General features: G+C 45.7%; 1 pseudogene; it reads left to right on the plus strand.

Moving 5' to 3' along the window:
* LOC120233118 overlaps positions 1-7,957 on the plus strand; it is a 137,563-nt pseudogene extending 129,606 nt beyond the window's left edge.
* Positions 7,958-16,494: the final 8,537 nt, after the last annotated feature.

Consider the following 16,494-nt stretch of genomic DNA (forward strand, 5'->3'; position numbering starts at 1 on the left):
GACACGGGAATGACGTATGGGTCCAACAGAGGGGATCCAAGTGGGGGGACCACCAGCATCTATTCTAGTTGCTACCCAGTCAAGACAAAAATCCATCCATCTCTCAGCCTTGCCATTGGCTCGTCATGTCCCCTTTCTATAATGGCAACACCTACCATATGCCACCCTTTATGAAACATTTTCAGAACTACTCCCTCATTTCATGCCCACTATAATCCGGGGAGACAAAATATATGGGGCAGCAACCTGTGTGCCCTTGGCCTGGAAGTTAAGAGAATGGTCCGGCCAAGGTCACACATCTGGAAGTAACATAGATGAGACTGGAGCCTTGTTCCGTCGGGTGCTGCCAGGTTTACAGGTCAGAAGAGGTGTGTAATGGCAAGCCACCTTCAGCCCTGGATGCTTGACGTCTATTTGGACACAGCTCTTTGTCACTGATGCGGTGTTGTCCTTTGTCCCTTTTATGCCTGGCAGTGGAATGCCACAAACAAGGACCCCCGTTTGAGCGGGGACTCGCTCAAGGAATATTGAAGTTCCTTGTCACGCATCGCCAGCCCCAGTGAAGGGTTTCTGGTTTCTATTTCTAACATTTCATACCAACTCTTAGTAATAAGAGAAAAATAACCTATTTTTATAAAATGACTCAGATGTCTCTGGAAACATTTACAATGCTTGGAATGTTTTGTTTTAATAATGTCCTGATCTGTATGCAGTAAGGCATTTTAATGTAATAGCTAATATGAGATTCTTCATCGTTGTGAATGTTAAATTTCGCTTTTATACTCTCCTTGCCTTTAAATTGAATCCCAGTTCATCCTCTCAGGAGCTGAATTTGTGATAACTTCCCCCACTGTTGGTTTATTTATGGGGGGCGCTCTTGGCTTTTCAGCTGACCCTCCTCCACTTCTTAAGCCTCAGATCCTTCCTCATGGTCTAATGCTTTCCTGCGCCGGTGTCTGGACATCCAGAGCCTCCTCTAAACTTTCCCCTTGGAATGTTCCTATCATTGAGGAGGTCACAATGTCTGTCAAAGGCACAAGGGTATTATGGAGCTGTACAGACAGAAGACATTGATTCCAGACCACAGACCAACTCTGTGCTGACCCTGTGATCTTGTAGCAGAAAAAAGAGTGTGGGTACTTAGAGCTGTGCACATCCTTTGACCCAGCAATTACTTTTTACATCTATTCTAGAGAAATAATTGTACACATGCCCAAAGGCTTGTTTATAAGGATATCAACCATGGCAATTTTTATAAGGAAAAAAAAAAAACACCTGTTCTGAGACTTCTTAGCCTCAAATAAAAGAAAAAGGGTCATATAAAATATACTGTATGCATATGATAAACTAAGATGAATCTCAGGGTGTCTGGCTGGCTCAGTCGGTAGAGGAAATGACTCTTGGTCTCGAGTTTGTAAGTTTGAGCCCTATGTCGGGTGTAGAGATTGCTTTAAAAAAAAAAAAAAAAGGATGCATCTCAAATTTGAATGTACATCAGAATCCCGCCAGAGGGCTTATTAAATACAACACAAATTGTTGTGCATTATTCCCAAAGTTTCTGAAGAAGTAAATCTAGAATGAGGTCTGGGAATTTGCATTTCTATCCAGGTTCAAGGTGGGAACCATTGCTACACAAGAATATAAAATGACATAGTCTCTATATGTTAGTCTGGAAAGGCAATTTATATGACAAAAACTATTTTAACCCTAGTTTTGTAAATTAATACCAATATTAATTTTTTTAATGTTTATTTATTTTGAGAGAGAGAGAGAGAGAGAGAGAGAGCAAGCAGAGGAGGGACAGAGAGAGGGAAGCAGAGGATCCCAAGCAGGCTGCACACTGTCAGTGCCGAGCTCGATGCAGAGCTTAAACTCACAAACCATGAGATCATGACCTGAGCCAAAACCAAGAGTCAGATGCTTAACCTACTGAGTCACCCAGGCGCCCCAATATTTTTAAGCTTAAAGGCGCTACTTTCATTGTCTAGATGTACACAATTTATCCATTCACCCATTGAAGGTCTAGAGTCTTCTAAGTTTTGATGATAGTGAAGGAAACCACTATAAACATCGATGTGCAGGTTTTTGTGTGGACAGAAGCTTTCAGTTCTTTTGGGAAAATACCATGGAGCGGAATTGCTGGGATCATGTGGGAAGAATGTTTGGTTTTGTGAGAAACCGCTAGACTGTCTTCCACAATGGTTGTGCAATTTTACACGCCCACCACCCAAAGATGAGAGTTCCTATTGCTTCACATCCTCCCCAGCATTTGGTGGCATTGGCATTTGAAATCTAATAGGTATCGTGGTATCGCATTGCTATTTGACTATGCCTTTCCCTTGTGACATGTGGTGTGGAATGACTTTTCGTATGCTGATCGGCCATCGGTCTCGCTTCTTTGGTTCTGCCAGAATTTTTAACAATCCATTCCCTGATTATCTAAACATATTCATACGTTTTGAGTGACATTCTGCACTTGAAAATTGACTGTGTTCACCTCACAGCTTAGCAATTGGCTTTGTTTGAAAAAGGAGTTTCATAGATACAGTGCATTACACACTCTCCCGTCAGGGAAATTCTTTCAGCTTGCACTGACTAAGTGGGCACTAGGTGGGTAACTGGAGGCCTGGCCCAAAGCAGGCTGTATCGTTTAAATGTGGCTCTTCATATAATACTTTTTTTTTTACCCTAAATTGTAAACACCACGGACCATCCAGGCAAATGAGTCACTGACCACCTGTGGTTTCTCTCGTCCTGGATAAGCAAACTGTGGTATGTCCTTACAGTGGGCTATTATCAGCCATAAAAATGAAAGAAGTACTGATGCATGTTATAAAGTGAACTTTGAAAACCTTATGGGAAGTACAAAAAGCCAGACCCAAAAGAATATATAGTATGATTCCACTTACACGAAATATCCAAGCAAGCACATGGAGACTGAGTACAGAGTAGCTGCTGTCAGGGGCTGGGGGAAGGGGGAGAGTGAGGAATGATGGCTAATGAGTGTAGGGTTTCTTTGCGGAGTCATGAAAATTCTGGAATTAGAATGCAGCGATGGTCGTTGCAACTTCTGGGTCATACTAAAACTTGTACGCTTTGAATTGTACACTTTAAAAGAATAACTTTGAGGTGCCTGGGTGGCTCAGTGGGTTGAGAGTCTGACTTTGGTCATGACCTCACGGTTCGTGAGTTCGAGCCTGGCATCGGGCTCTCTGCTGTCAGCACAGAGCTCACTTTGGACCCTCTGTCTCCTCTCTCCCTGCCCTTCCCCTCCTCTCTCTCTGAAAAATAAACATTTGAGGAAAAAAAAAAAGAGTAACTTCTGTGGTATGCACATTATGGTAATTTTTTTTTTTTTTTACAAATAGTTTATTGTCAAATTAGTTTCCACATAACACTCAGTGCTCATCCCCAAAGTGCCCTCCTTCATGCCCATCCCCCTCCCCCCCACATCCATCAGTCCTCAGTTTTTGTCAGCATTCAAGAGTCTCTCATGGTTTGCCTCTCTCCCTTTGCATTATGGTAATTTCTTAAAAAGGTTCTTAGGTTAGCTACCTTTTTAATGACTTGCTAGATGACCTGCAGAGTGGACTCCATCTTCCATCAGATCCCATGATGTGGGCTCCTTTTCCACCATTGTTTTCACTGTGGTAGTAACAGTCCCTTAAGTGGAAACATAGACTTTATATCTACTTTGGTTTTTACTGACCCCTCTCTCACGAGTGGTGTTTCCTTCCTTTTACAGTGACATGTGGTGTCATTGACATTTGACAACTTTCTTCTGGAAGTTCAAGAAATGCCACGACACGTAAAGCCTAACTACCTAGTTAAAAAAAAAATATCCTTCTAAAATATAAAAATTGTTATTATGGTTTTTTTGCACTTGGAGTTTTAGGAGTTTTGTTTTTTGAAAGGGTTGATCCAGCTTCCTCCCCTTCCTCACTCTTTATTTCTTTTTATAGAGGCCCGGAGATTGGAATACAGGCCATAAAACACACCCACTTGCCTGCAGCACCTCCCGGGTACAAGGGCAGGTTGAGTAAACACTCTGAATTATCAAGAGATAAAGCCAGAGGTTTGGGCGAGAGGGAGCCAAAGGAAGGCAGTGCCCAGTAAGGCCAGGCTCTGCCCAGATAAACCATATCCTGGGGGCCCTTCCCACTGTATACAAACAGCTCCGGGGGCTCTTTCTCCAGGAGCAGAATATCTCTGGGGTGAAAGCTAACATTGGCTCTTTGCTTCCCTGTGCCGTGTGGGTTTGAGATAACACGCTTTAAGATCTCAAACACTCGTGTACATTGGGTCGTAGCAAGAAGTTTGCCTCATATGCCTTCACTGACGGAACAAGGAACATTTACTTCCGGGTTCTTGGGGTGAGAGAGGGCACTGTTCCTTCTCCTTGGGCCGTCCATGCACAATCACTCTGGAAGACAGTCTAGCGGCTTCTCACAAAACCAAACACTCTTACCACACGATCCAGCAATCATGCTCCATGGTATTTCCCCAAAACAACTGAAAGCTTCTGTCCACACAAAATCTGGCACATGGATGTTTAGAGCGGCTTCCTTCGTGACGACCCAAACATGGAAGGCTCTGGATGTCCTTCAGGAGGTGAGTGGACAAGTTGTGATATATCCAGACAACGGAATATTATTCAGCACTGAAAAGAAAGGAGTCATCAAGCCATGAAAAGCCATGGAGGGAACTTAAATGCCTGTTACTCAGTGAAAGAAGCCAGTCTGAAAAGGCTACAGAGTTGAAGATTCCAAACCAGGTGACATTCAGGATAGGCACACATATGCTGACAGTAGAAAGGTCAGTTGTGCCAGGGGTTGGGAGAAGGAAAGGATGAACAGGTGGAGCACAGAGGATCTTTAGGGCGGTGAACCGACTCTGTATGATGCTATAATGGTGGATACACGGCATTTTACATTTGTCCAAACCCACAGAATGTTCCTCACCCAGTGAACGGTCATGTCAACTCTGGACTCCAGGGGGATGATGTGGGTATAGGCTCATCAGTTATAACATGTGTCCCCTCTGGTGTGGGATGTTGATCATGGGGGAGGCTGGGCATGCGGTGGGGGAAGGGGGAACATACGAAGTCTCTGTCCCTTCCCCCAATGTGGCTGCGAACCTAAAAATGCTCAGAAAATAAACTAGATTTAAAAACATTCCAGAAGAATCCCTGGCACTGAGAATGTGCTGGTAAATACTTGCTGCTAACCAGGCCTTGCCCCTGCCCGCTCTCCCCCAAGCGGGGCTTTCGACCCTGAAATGCTGTGTCCATGTGTGAAGAATCCACCTGAGAGTTTCAAGGCTGCAGGTTTTAGCCCAGTGGCCCGGGGGTCAACTTTTTGCCTGCCATTCACCTGTCTGGGACTCAGTTTCCTCATCTGCAAGTGGGGGAGTTAGCCTAGGTCATTGCCAAGGCCCCTTGTAATTTACCATCGACAAAAGTTGATGCGTAAGGTTGGCTTCAAAAATGCGACCCAAACCTATCTATCTCTTTGCCAAGGGCTATGTCAGATCCAGTGACCATATTTTTCTAAACAAAATGCAGGGGCTATTATCCAATGAAAGACTTTTTTTTAAAATAATTTTTTAAAATGTTTTATTTATTTATTTTTTTAAAGGATCTTTGCATTTTTTAAAATGTTTTTTTATTTATTTCTAGGAGACAGAGAGAGAGACAGCGTAAGCAGGGGAGAGTCAGAGAGAGAGGGAGTCATAGACTGAAACAGGCTCCAGGCTCTGAGCTGGCAGTCAGCACAGAGCCCGACGCGGGGCTCGAACCCGCGAACTGCGAGATCATGACCTAAGCGAAAGTCGGACGCTTAACCGACTAAGCCACCCAGGCGCCCCAATAGTATGTGCAATTTTTTTAAAAAATATTTTTATTTATTTCTAGGAGACAGAGAGAGAGACAGCGCAAGCGAGGGGCAGTAAGAGAGAGGGAGACACAGAATCTGAAGCAGGCTCCAGGCTCTGAGCTGTCAGCACAGAGCCCCACACGGGGCTTGAACTCACGAGCTGTGAGATCATGACCTGAGCTGAAGTTGGACACTCAACTGACGGAGTCTCCCAGGCGCCCCAAGACTTTTTTTTTTTTAATGTTTGAGCCTGGGCTACCTACCACTATGTAGGTTCAATATAGAAAAATGGAAATGTTTAGAAATACATAAAAAGCAAAATCGCTCATGGATCCTTCTTATTCAGGATAACCACAAAGATATTTTGGTGGCTTTCCTTCGAGTCATTTTGGAATTAGTTCTTTCCAAGTCTATCTTCTTCCCTAGATTTTATTTATCTTCCCAAAGCCTAACAGTTAGCCAGTATTCCTTAATTTTTTTGATTTAATGAATCAATTGAGTTTGCAAGGCAAAATAGTTTCAATTCCAAGGAATTTCTATAATTTATAGGAATAACAGGCAACATGATTAAAAACAGCTGCTCCAAGTCAAGAACCAACCTTACTTTGGGGGAATAATCACACACTTAATTTGGAAGAATTGGCCATTGAAGATAAAGACTGTAAAGATTTTGGGGGGGAGGGAGGGCAGGGAGGGTTAGGGAGGCCATTATATTTCCATAAGAAAAGCCAGGCCCCAGAATTCAGAGCCTCTGGGCTTTCAGAAAGGAGATGGCATTCCTTGAATAATCAAACTTCAAACTCCAGCAGACACAGCTCTTTTCAAGGAGTTTGCATTTCTTAAAAAACAGCTTAATGTATTTTAATTGCAAACTTACAGTAACAGCACAGAAGACGGACAACATTAAAAACAATGTGCTTGCCTGTGGGACAGCCCAGTCAGAAAAGTATAGTGAATGGATGGGATCTACTGTGTGATAAAAATGCGACAAACACCATTTAGTTGCCGTCAGTAAGAAATGTACTTGTTTTTTGTTTTTTTTTTTTAAGTTTTATTTACGTTAAGAAATCGCTACACCCAACATGGGGCTCGAACTCCCCACCCCGAGATCAAGAGTTCCACGCCCTTGTGACTGAGCCAGGCAGGTGCTCCTGAAATTTACCTGTTTTTAAAAAATCCAAATGCCGAGCGCCTGGGTGGTTCAGTCGGTTAAGCATCAGACTCTGGATTTGGGTTCAGGCCGTGATCTCACGGTGCTTGGGTTCAAGCCCTAGTAGGGTTCTGTGCTGACAGTGTGGAGCCTTCCTGGGATTCTCTCTCCCTCTCTCACTGCCCCTCCCCTGCACGCTCTCTCTCGCTCAAAATAAACAAACATTAAAAAAAAAAAAACCTTCCAAATGCTTGCATTGTCTGGAGAAATGTAACAGGCTTATTTATAATTGTTATAAAAGCTAAATGGCTAAAGTACGTTCAGTTGAAGCGCTTTGACTTGCATTAATGCTTTAGGCCCCTGCATGTATATTAAAACTTCACACACATCAAATAAAAATAAAACATTTAAAAATAAATACTAAGTAAAAGTTAAAATTCACACACAAATGAAAATGGAAAGACTACCAACACCTGATTTCTGTCCCCTGTTTTCCTACTTGCAGTCAGAAACGTAGGTCCCTTTTGACCCCATGGGGGGAAAAATAACATTCGGAACAACCAATCACAAAAACAAGGGAAGTTTTGAGGAGTGAAATGTTTTCCATCAGAGCGGATGCTTAAGCATGTTCTCTGCGGAAGCGGCATGCTCACTGGCTGTCTCTGGGCACAACTGTTACACGTTAGGGATGGACAGGGATGCACAGCACGTTGGCTCGTGCCCTCAAAGAGGCCCCCCAGCGGCCCCCCAGAGAGCCCTCGCTGGCATCCTGCGTGGGACCGATGGCCACGCTCTGGACGCGCAGATCTGTCTTGAAGTCCGGAGCCATTTCTCCCACCGGACGCTGGAAAGGAAGTTTGCCAACAAGAAGTTCAGTGGATTTCCGATGGTGTCACGCTTCAAGGAGCGCACAGCACCAGGCCTGTCGCAATGAGCTCTCTCTGCCCTTCCAGGAGAGGGCGCACTCTTGCGAGTGGCTTTTGTGGCTAGTCGCTTGCTTGCTGGTGCGGTGCTGCCGGGCGATTTGCGGGCTGCTTTGTAGGAGCCGCGGTACAGAACCCTCTTCTCCTTCCACCTTTGAGATGGAGGTGGTGCAGTTTGAGACTTTTAAACATGTTTTTAATGTTTATTTATTTATTTATTGAGAGAGAGAGAGACAGCATGCCAGCAGGGGAGGGGCAGAGAGAGAGGGAGACACAGGATCTGAAGCAGGCTCCAGGTTCTGAGCTGTCAGCAGAGAGCCTGACGCGGGGCTTGAACCCACAGACCACGAGATCATGACCTGAGCCTAAGACAGATGCTGAACCAACTGAGCCACCCAGGCGCCCCGAGACGTTTAAACTTTTAAAGTCAGTTTTGGGCTCATGTGATAACCACATTGAGAGGAAGGCACAGAGATATCCCATTTGCCCCCTCTCCCACACGAGCACAGCCTCCCGTGGTATCAACAGCTCTTCAGAGCGGCGCTTTTACTGCTGCACGTCCATCGCTTAGCGTCGTGTTCAGCTGCCAGCCGTGGAAAACCAGATGTGAGTGGCTCCAAGCTGGAGGCATGGATTTTTCACATAACAGGAAGTTTGGAGATGGGCAGTGGTGTGCTCCCATCAAACGGCTCCCCTCCTCCCCCCCATTGAGGCAGGGCCCACATGCCTCCAGCAGTCTCGGCCTCTCCCTCCTTTTCCTGGCTCCAAGCATCACTTCTGTGTCCAAGGCAGAAGGAAAATGGGAAGAGAAGAGGGAAAGGCCACACCAGTCTCGGCCCGGTCTCGTTTTGTCATGGAAGCCAAGGCTCTCCAGCGTTTGTTCCTGTCCCCAGAAGACGTCTGCTTAGGGCTCCCTGCCCGGACTCGGGTCACATGGCTCTCCCAGCTACAAGACGGCCTGTGCCACAGAGCTGGGCGTGCCGCTACTGCAGACCCACTGAGATCGTGTTAGCACACAAGAAGGGAGTGAACGGGTACTGGCATGCAAGTAACAGGATGTGTCACATAGACCGTGGTGACCAACAGCCCTGTGGCTTGCTATAGGATTTGAGGTAGGAGAGAGAAAGCACCCATTTCAGGGGGCATCCACTGTCAGGTAGCTTTTTGTTTTTGGAAGACTTTTATGTATTCATTTATCTATTTTAGAGAGAGAATGCAAGTGGGGAGAGGGGCAGAGGGAAAGAGAGAATCTTAAGTAGGCTCTGAGTGCTGAGCGTGAAGACCGACACGAGGCTGGATCCCATGACCCTGGGATCATGACCTGAGCCAAAATCAAGAATTAGACGCTCAACCGGCTGAGCCACCCAGGCGCCCTGGATGGCTTTCAATACCAGTAACAACTGTGTTCATTATCACAAACACTTCCTTGGAGTAGGCAGGTGAAGTCTCCCCATCCCCATCATACAGATGAGAAAACCGAGACTGAGGCAAGCACAGCTCCATGAACATAGTTGACCCGGAATTTGAATCTGACCGTCGCACATCCAAGCCTGTGTCAAGAGCTGTGATTCTGTTCCTGCCTATTCAGTCAGCACTGCATGTTGAACCTCTGGCTGAGGTCAGAGGACTTGAAATGGTGAGAGACGAACAGGGTCAACCCGAGTCGGGAGCCTATATGGAGGATGGCGAGCCCATCTGCAATTTCCTCTGCCTGAGGTGGGCTGTGGACTTCTGGTTTTGTTCACTGCAACATTTAGGACTTTCTGATGGTGAGTGTGGGCTAGCAAAGCGGAGACTGAAGAGCTGTGGCCGGCAGTGGGCAGTCACATCCCCTCCTAACCTCAGATTACAGAAGGATATTGACGAACAGTTCACGGCCAATCGTTGGCCCGTGGACAAGTGAGCTGCCGCGTGGAGAGGGGGCCACCGTGGCCTTCCATTCTTCGCAAAATGCAAAACGCTTGCCTTTCGAAAGACAAGTCCTTCAAGATCTCTTTTTTGAAATATCGGGGTTTTCCTATGATTGCTGAAGCTTGTCATAACATAGACTTTTGGGAGAATTAGGAGGGAATTTCAGAGGCCAAGACCCACAAAACCCCAGCCAGTAGAACTCAGACAAAGTGCTGTATGTATGGCCCCTGTGAAGAAAAGTTCTCTAGTGCTTGGAAATAAGCAAAAGAATGACTGTATGCCCTTTCAAGGTCACACCGAGGCACTGTGTACCAGGCTGAGGGGATTGAACGATCCACAGAAATGAATCTTTGCTCGACTTACCATTTATCATTGATTAGGACCAGGACCCTGCGAAGTTAGATGTTAACCCATAGACTGATGACTTACAAATGATTTTTTTTGGTAAAAGGGATAATCTGTAAGGCTACAGTTTTATTGCCTTGTAGGACATTAAACAGTTTTGTATCGATCACCACAATCATATTTTGATGTTTCTTTTTCCGCTATTTACACAGCAGTGTCCCTTATATTCTGGTTTCCTCATTAATGAATTAAATATGTCTTTGAAACAGGCTCGCCATATATTTGCATGAAGGTCACGTTTCTAGCTTTTTCAAGTTTGCTTTGGCAGTGCCTTGGCGATTCTTCTAGAGAAGACAGAGTGTAGTTTAAGGCATTCAGCAATGTGAAGATTATGAAATGCAAAGAGGAAAGTCCCACTGGGAGTATATGTGGTATTTAATTTGATCCTTGCCTCTGGCTGTTCATAAACACTGTCTAGAATCTATTCCTCACAGCGTGCTGGCGTTGGACTCCAGAATGAAAACAAAATAAAACAATGCAAAATGAGAAAGCCCTACACAAACAAATGGATGAACGTAGAAATTACAATTTTAGAAATGAAATGGAATCTGGTGGTGGAGGCCACCCAGAGAGCATCTTTCTTGCCTCTAACTTCTGTCTCTCTACAGGTACTTACTTAGTTTCCAACCCAGAGCCTATTTTCAAGGCCACGAGCATTGGACAGAATTTCTAGAACAAAAAAAACCAAGCTGTATCAAGCAGATTTTGTCCTAATTTCCCCAGCCATCACTTCGTCCTCCAGAAAGGAGACTACAGACTGTAAAGATCCAGATCGAATAGACACCAGTCTCAAACAACCTTTGCTGAGTTCCAGGTTCTAGAAACACTTACTTGTGGTCTAGTGATAAAGATTACAGTTGTCTGTCTTTCTGTCTTCCTTTCCTTTCCTTTCCCTTTCCTTTCCCTTTCCTTCCTTCCTTCATACCCTCTTGGTGGTAGAGCTGACAGAGTCTGGGGAAAGAGTAGAGTATTTGAGACATAAACAAATTATGTCCTGTTATTTATCGTGTGTGTGTGTGTGTGTGTGTGTGTGTGTGTGTGTGTAAAAGGGCTCTTGTTTGAAACTGCCCTTCAGTTTTGGCATTTCTCCCGAGATAAGCAGAGATCACTGAAGATCCCATGGACTCTGTTGTTAAATTCATTATAAATACAGGAGCCACCTAGACCACATCACCACATGAGTCCTGTAGTCCCTTACCACATGTTTCCACTGCTAAGGCATGTGGAGAGGTTGGGAGTGATATTCCTCCTAGGGAAAAAAAAAACAACACCTAACCACTGGGATTTCCAGGATGATTTCCACCCAGTGGATCACAGGAAAGAGCTCTGGGATAATCCATGTCAGAGTTCTGGTATGTCCACTGCGTGCAACTGACAAATGCCCATAAATAGAAAGTCCACATGACGATATCGTCATCTATGTCTGCAATCTATTTACTGTGTCTGTCACATTCTAGATCCTCAAGCAATTTGCCTCTCAAAGAAAAATAGTATGAACTATATATAGAATCACAGGACGTATTTTTTTTAATCATTGGTGTTGCTTAAAATAATATTTTATGTATTACGTTATATTCCTAGATGCCAACTGGTGGGAAGCCACATATGTGTCGAAGAACCTTTTGAATTGGGTTGGTTGTGAGGCGATGGATTAGTTGTCTTTTCCCTGGTGTTCTCATACCATGAAATATTCTCATCTCATAAAATAGTAATTTTATTTTAAAACGGTATTAGATTGATTGGGCATTACTCTTTCCAGACAGCCGTCACCCAGTGCTGGGGATGACTGGTTTTCTATTAGGAGCTCGGCAATCAAACATTTGATAATTATGTTAGACTCCTATCCATGGGTCAATGGTATTCAGAATCTAAATTCTGAACTTTAGGGGCGCCTGGGCGGTTCCGTCGGTTAAGCTTTGGCTCAGGTCATGATCTTAACGTTTGTGGGTTCATGCCCTGCGTCGGGCTCTATGCTGACAGCTAGCTCACAGCCTGGAGCCTGTCTTTAGATTCTGTATCTCCTTCTCTCTCTGACCCTCCCCTGCTTGCACTATCTCTCTCTCTGTCTCAAAAATAAATAAAACATAAAAATTTTTTTTTTTAAATTCTGATCTTTAGTCTTTTGGTGCTCTTTCCATTCTGAGTCCTCAGTGGTGGGTTAGAGGACTCAGGTTAAGTCTTCTCAGCTCCTTAAGATTGCCTTATGCCAATAAGGAGACTCAAAAATATTTACAAATATTATTATTCATACATTTTGGAAATATTTAGAAAATCAAACCACTTTCAAAAATGTCAAATGATTCTTTCCAAAACCTAAAGTCTCTCATCTGCCTCTTAAGGTAATATTCTCAGATGCCTCTATTAAATACTTCCCTTTCTTGTCTGATGACATGAGACTTCCTTGTTTCTTAGGCTTTTCAACTGAAATAGCTGTGTTAGTTCTTTTGTTTGCCTTTCTGAGCTAGAATGTAATCATTGTGCATCTAATTTTCCTTGCTTTCTTTCTATATTTTTTTGAACACCACTCTCATTAACAATTAATGGGTAGGATAAGATGGCATTGTCATCTGTTACAAAGCTCTCCAGGCATAGTATACCGGAAAATAAAAATCTAGTTTTGAAAATGGCTTTTGACCACATTTTTTAAAATGGGAGGATCAATTATATAATAATCTCTGGCACAACCTCAGACTCCTTGTGCAATATCACTCTTCGTATGACTCAATCAAGAAAAATAATGGACTACGTCTTATTTCCACAGCCACCTCCCATGCAGAATAAAGCCCCCGAAGGCTTTTGGACCAAAATGATCCAGCAACCAGCTTCTCTGGAGAGCTTCCTACTCCCTCAAATCTCCTAGCAGCTTTTCTTCCCCGTTCCGGCACTGTGAGATGAAAGGGTCAAAACAAAACCCTTCACGTTATTTTGTTTTTTTTTTTTTTTAAACCTTTCTTTTTTTTAAGTTTGTCTATGTTGAGAGAGAGAAAGAGAGAGAGAGAGAGAGAGAGAACACGAGCTGGGGAGGGGCAGAGAGAGTGAGGGAGAGAGAGAATCCCAAGCAGGCTCTGCGCTGTCAGCGACATAGGGCTCGAACTCATGAACCATGAGATGTTGACCTGGACCAAGATCAAGAGTTGGATGCTTAACTGACTGAGCCACCCAGGCACCCCAAAACACTTCATGTTGTTATTGAAGTCTTCTATACTCTAAATGCATCTGTAATTCCATGAATTCTTCACGTTTTCTTCAAATTTTCTGAAGGGGCCTTAGTTAGAACTTAACACTCCTTTCAGAAACACGGAGCAAAAGTCTCTCGCAAGTTTTCTTCCACGCAGAAGGCTTCCATGTCTTTTTGTCCATTCGGTTTCCTAGACTCCACGATTCTTATGATATTTGCTTTGCCTTAGAGATGCTTTGGATCTATACAGATCCATGGAAGGGTTCCTTCACTGTGAACCTTACACACAGCATATGTTTTGCTTTTTCACTTTCTAAAACAATCAAAGACACTGGCTGCCTTCGGAATTGTGTGCCGACCCCTGTTCTCTTCTCCTTGAGCTAGCTCATCCTGCTATTGTAACCTCCGAGAAGCTAGGGGGATCTGGCTACTGCCAAACCCCTAATACCTAGGGACCTAGTATACAATAGGGCTCCATATGCATTCGTTGAGATAACGAAGGGAATCCATTCCCCTAAAGATGATGTATACGGTATGAGCCACTCACTTGTTTAATGGATCTCAAAATGCAGTTAAGCTTTGCAGGGCCAGGACCTAGAGACATGGTTCTGGAGTTTTTTGTGTGCCATAAGTCCTTCTGGATATACACTGAAGGCCGTAGACATTCTGTTCAGGGAGAGGTTGACAGCTCCCATGAAAAGGGCCATCAGACAACTGAGCCACTGGCCAAGTCCCAAACTCCCAAGAGCCTCTTGGGCTCTCCCCAAGAGGGTTCTCTCTCAGCTGTCCATGAATGATCATTTGTGAACAGACATGCCCAGGACTGAGGGTCTCAAAAGGGGGTGCTTCCTGAGTGGTAGGAATGTGGGGGCCTAAAAGAGAGACTTGGGGGTCACTGGTGGTGAAGCACTCGAGTCAGAGAGAAGAAGGGTGAAGAAGTGCTAGTGAGGAAGGACAAGTGGGGAGACGAGGCTTACCCAGCACAGAGACCATCCTTCAACCGTCAAGCATACACGTAAGCGAGGTTCCTGGGGGTGCCCTCGAATTGAGATTGGGGGGTTAAGAAAAAGAGATGGAGATCCAACACTGAGCCAGGACTGGAGGTCCAAAGCCACCATGTCCTTTTCTTCCACTTGCCAGGAAAAGGGGGCCAACAGTCCTAGACTTTAAGTGCAGAGTGGAAGGGGCAGCCAATTAGCAGGAAAAAAGAAAATAAAATCTAACTTGTCACACTTTGATCAAACACCTGCTTTGCTTTGACAGGGCCAGAAACTAGACCTACAGCAGGCACCCTTTGCTCACGGGGCTCGTGTGACTGTCTGACCCTATACTTCAAACTCTGGAAAAGAATGACTAGTGGCTCACACTGAGCCCGGCCAAAGGGAATAATATTAGCCCAGCCGCTGTGTATTCCCCCACGGCTCCCTCACGCAACAGCAGCAGTAGTGCTCAGCGGGGACATTGGGCAACATCTGAAGACAATCGCGGCTGTTGCATCTAAGGGGGAGGTGGCCTGGCATCCAGCGGGCAGAGCCCCGGGGTGCTGCACATCGTCCAGCTCACAGGTTGGCGCCACAGCAAAGACCGGTCCAGCCAAGACGTCAGTAGTCCAGACGGACACACCGCACACAAACGGGTCCCGTGGCCTCTCATCAGCTGACCAGATCTGTCCTCTGCTCCCTGTTTTGCTCGACACATTATGGGAATGAGGGGCGCTCGCACAAGAAAAGCGAATGGGGAAAATGTGTGATGCCCTGGGCCTGGTCTTTAGGTGCGAAGCCCCTCCGGCTCCCCTTTGTTGTGGCTGCGGAAAGTTACTCAAGCTGCAACGCGACAGCCCTGGGAGCGTGGCGTCTGGGGGTAAGTTTCATCAGAAGGTGTACTCAGAACGCCGGTGCGCTTGCAATTAGTCCAAGCCAGACACCACCAGGAGATCAGGAAGCTGCCGCAACTGACAGCACGTATAACTCAGCCTGACTTTTGCATCCTGCATGTCCCTGCCTCCCCCTGGCCAGGTGGCGAAGTGAGAAATAATGGGGTCCCCCTCCACGTTGCGTCCAGTGGGGCAGAAGCGTGAAGGCTAAGACTGAAGCACCTCAAGTCGTCAAGGGCAGTCGCCCGGAAGCCAAGCCTGCTTGTCTGTGTTTGAGCAGGACTCTGCTTCTCTTTCGGTCAGCTTCCTTCCAAGCCTTCAGTCACTGGAAACAAGTACAGATGCGCCAGCTGTCTGCACCTCCTTGCTCTTCCCTCCGATGTTATGAACTGACAATGAAACACACATGGAGTAGCCAGGTCCTGATAAACTGCAGATTGGCTCCCTTAGAGTTCTTCTCGTCCTTCTCTTTCCATCCTCCAGGGCACCGTGCTTTTATCGTGAGGCTACCCAGGGACAGTTCTATTCGCAGGGCGTGAGTGCTTGGGAGCACTACCCCCAGCCAGGGAAGGGGCGGATAAGGTCAAGGCCATCGGAAGCACAGATGACGGAGATGTGAAAGCTCGCGGGGGGGGGGGGCCCTGCAGCTGGGCCACAGCTGCTACCTTGGCCGGCCCCCACCCCTCTCTGCTGACAAAGCCTTGGTGGCCCATGCCCCTCCAAAGGCACAACAGAAAACCAGCAGATCATCTGTAGAGGAGCTAAACTGCGTTCCTTCCCACCACTGGGTGTGCAGTGGGTCTGGCGAGGCTCTTCTGGGTCAGTGGGCACTCCTGGTTGGCATTCGACAGCGAGTGCCATCCCTTCTATTATCCCACGTCTGAAGGAGCCCAGAGGATTTGGGGAGGCTCCAGGCCCACGTTATTTTTATGGAGTTCAAGGGCTGTTCCAAAAGTGATTATGATTCAGATGTTTCTTACGGACCCGTTCCGTAAATCAACTCCTTTGGTAGAAATAAATGAATTTTGTGGGTCACAAAGAGATATTCTGGTTAATAAGCTTACTCCATATCTTCGATCTGTCAGCTGAACAATCAGGTGATGGTTTACAGAAGCCATAAAAGAAGAAAGCCCAACCCAAAAGCCCATGTATCTTGCTTTAAGGTAGTGTGATCCAAGGGG

Source organism: Hyaena hyaena, unplaced genomic scaffold (assembly GCF_003009895.1).
Source record: "Hyaena hyaena isolate Hyena2069 unplaced genomic scaffold, ASM300989v1 scaffold_85, whole genome shotgun sequence".
Classification (NCBI taxonomy): domain Eukaryota; kingdom Metazoa; phylum Chordata; class Mammalia; order Carnivora; family Hyaenidae; genus Hyaena; species Hyaena hyaena.